The sequence below is a fragment of the Topomyia yanbarensis genome, chromosome 2, assembly GCF_030247195.1.
Source record: "Topomyia yanbarensis strain Yona2022 chromosome 2, ASM3024719v1, whole genome shotgun sequence".
In the NCBI taxonomy this organism is placed as follows: domain Eukaryota; kingdom Metazoa; phylum Arthropoda; class Insecta; order Diptera; family Culicidae; genus Topomyia; species Topomyia yanbarensis.
In genome coordinates this window covers 64,660,159-64,663,045 of record NC_080671.1, presented here as the reverse complement: position 1 = coordinate 64,663,045, position 2,887 = coordinate 64,660,159, and the positions used below count along the sequence as shown (strand labels likewise).

Below are 2,887 nucleotides of genomic sequence, written 5' to 3'. Positions count from 1 at the left end.
ACCATGAATTCTTTCCGAAGGTTCTGAACTAACAGTATTCCACTATTTACTAGATGCATTCCATGAATGCTACTCATCAAGCAGTGGTGTCACTCCCGGCAAATTGGTTCCTTGCGACTCGAGTCGGTTATGCAGAGGATCTAGAACATCGACCATTAGAATTCCAAGCCACTTTCGCAACATCTTACTCCTGTGTATGTATCGGTTCGTTAGTGATTTCTGCCACCACGAACTGTACCAAGTATACCAACATGTAGCGCGAATGCCGGAAGAAAAGCTAAAAGAGAACTTGGAGGAGGTCACACTCAAAGATCTGATGGAAGAGGTGTGGAAAACAACCAATCAAATACGTAAATACATAATATATTTCGTTCCAAATAAAATAAGACATACACATATGTAAAGTTGTTACAGCATCATTTCCCAATCACCATATCAAACGGCTAGTCGAGCAAATCCGCCGTCAAAGCTCTCGGCTTTGGATCGTACTTGAGACATCGCTGCAGCATTTCGAGCGAAGTCGGCGGATAATAACTGGGCAACGTCGGAAAATCAATAGTCGTGTTGGGTTTGTTGATAACATTTACCTTGTAGTTGTTCTTGATGTGGGCAAATGGAGTCCTCTTATACAGCAGTAAATACAGTATGCACCCCAGTGATCAGATTCTCCGTGCAAGTGTCAATCAGAGCTTCCGGGCTGATATAGTTGAATATGCCCGCTTGGGAAAACTTCATAATACTGGTGGAGTCGAAGGAGATATTGCTGGCGATGCCAAAGTCAATCAGGTTGCCATCAGAAAGTTAGCCGGTTTGAGATTCAGATTGATGACACCGTGCTCGTGAATGTAGTGCACACACTGCACTATCTGGTACCAAATATGCATGACCGTGTACAGCGGGATATCCTTGCGGTAGCTTTGCAGGATTTTGTGCAGATAATTATCACCCTTTTCCATTACCAGGTTTAGTTGGTTAGACTCCGGAACATGACAACTAAAAGTTCATCGTTTCGATTAGATTACATGTAACTGTTTTTATTCTATAAATACTCACTAGTCATACAGCGCTACTACATTTTCATTCCCTTGCAATTTCGCCAACAGTTTCGTTCCGTTTAAGTAGCCTTCTACTATGCTGGAATCGCCTTCGAGCTTCACCAACTGAAAACAATGGGTTTGAGATATTTTCTTGAAATTATTCCTTCCCGAACACCTACCTTCAACGCTCATTCAACGCCCGTCCCCATTTGTTTGGCCGAAAACTAAACTGGAGCCACCGGAACCGAGCTTTTCAGAACCTGGTAATCCTTCTCGTTGATAGTGATAACGGGCGACGGTTTCGTCTTGTTCGACGGTTCCCTTTTTTGGTTCACACTGAACTGCTTCTTTACGTAGAGGTGGTGGCGGCTCTGGAGATGATCGCCGCTTCGGAACCGCTATTTTGGGGAAATTCCAGCCTTCGGTTGTAATCCACGTCCGGGAAACGGGAGCCACTAATCAATAAAACGCATACCTCTAGTTGACAGAATTGAAGTCTAAAGCCTGCAAACCAATGAGCACCAAATACGATTCCGACAGAAGGGTACTATCCCTGTCGTTTTCTGTAATTATAACAAATAACATTATTTAAAATAAATAAAACCAAGTTATATTCATTTACCTGCGATAACCGGTTTGTTTACCCATCCATTTTGAACATTGCTTTGACGTTTGCGTGATTGGTGTTGGTCTGTGTTGGTGAGTGCACTGGCTCCACCGACAATTTTTTCGGTGCCAAATCTCTGCCCCGAAATTGCACTGGAATTGCACTTTTTTATTGCAGTTCCAATCAATGGAACATGGTGTCGGCGTTTTGACAACACTTCTGCAAGAAAAGTGCAATTTCAGTGCAGAAAACTCCACCAGTTCCTTCAATCGAAAACTCTATAAATGTGTGTGTAGTTTAGCTATTCACGATGGTGTGTGAAATACACAATATTTTCGCGCAGCGAATTGTCTATGCAGTAAAACTATCGCTCTCTCATTCCATGCTTCAGAGGAAAGTGGAAGCAAATGATTTCTAGACCTTTTATTCAAAACGACATATCTACAATGAGTGACTCTCTTTGATTACTTTCCCTTCTACTAATAATTCGGTCGCTTTAACATTTATCTCTCAACTCTTTGCATAATAGGCTAGTCAAAACCACCGTCTTTCGATCTATACTGTAAAATAAGTGAAAAGTGCTATAGTGACGCCATAATAATTTGAAAGAGAAAGTAGACAAAGAGAGTCACTCATTGTAGATATGCCTTTTTGAAAAAAACGCACAAGATTTGTGCTCAAGTTGATTTTTGATGATCGTTGACCAGGGCGATGCAGTGAACTGAATTCGCATGCTCGAGCTGACATGCACACTATTGAAATGAGCAAATACCAATTCTGTTTAAAAATGCAAAACCAAACTCATCACTGCCCTTATAGTTTATGTTGCTTTACACGTAAATGCGTTTAACGCCAAATATTGCTACGATATCTAACTTTTAAAAATACTGTCGCAATGGGGAATACCAGAAATGATTAGTGAACGGCTTTTACAGAACAAAAGTTCAACTCACTTGTTGGCCGTTGGCCCAATGATCCCATATGGGTAACTTTCTCCTGCTTGTAGTGCGTTTAATTATTCATCAAACATTAATAAAATGCATCACTGTCTAGCGGCTAGAACTTCCATACCGCTGGCATATTGAGGGTTGAGAGAAAGCCGAAAGTTTATCATAATATCATCCCAGAAACATTACCCACATCCCAACAATTTAATGATTACCGTGTGCTACTCTCTGCAAGATGCAAGCAATCAATGGAAAGGCGAAATAGAAAGAGGTTCTTGAGCGTGTATTAGTATTTT

General features: G+C 41.2%; 1 long non-coding RNA gene across 1 annotated transcript; it reads right to left on the bottom strand.

Moving 5' to 3' along the window:
- Nucleotides 1–211: 211 nt before the first annotated feature.
- Nucleotides 212–1,921, bottom strand: LOC131686264 (uncharacterized). The gene is made up of 4 exons (XR_009304951.1): nucleotides 1,660–1,921; nucleotides 1,217–1,600; nucleotides 1,054–1,160; nucleotides 212–993 (listed from the first exon to the last, which is right to left on the bottom strand). It is a non-coding gene; the product is annotated as an uncharacterized LOC131686264 (long non-coding RNA).
- Nucleotides 1,922–2,887: the final 966 nt, after the last annotated feature.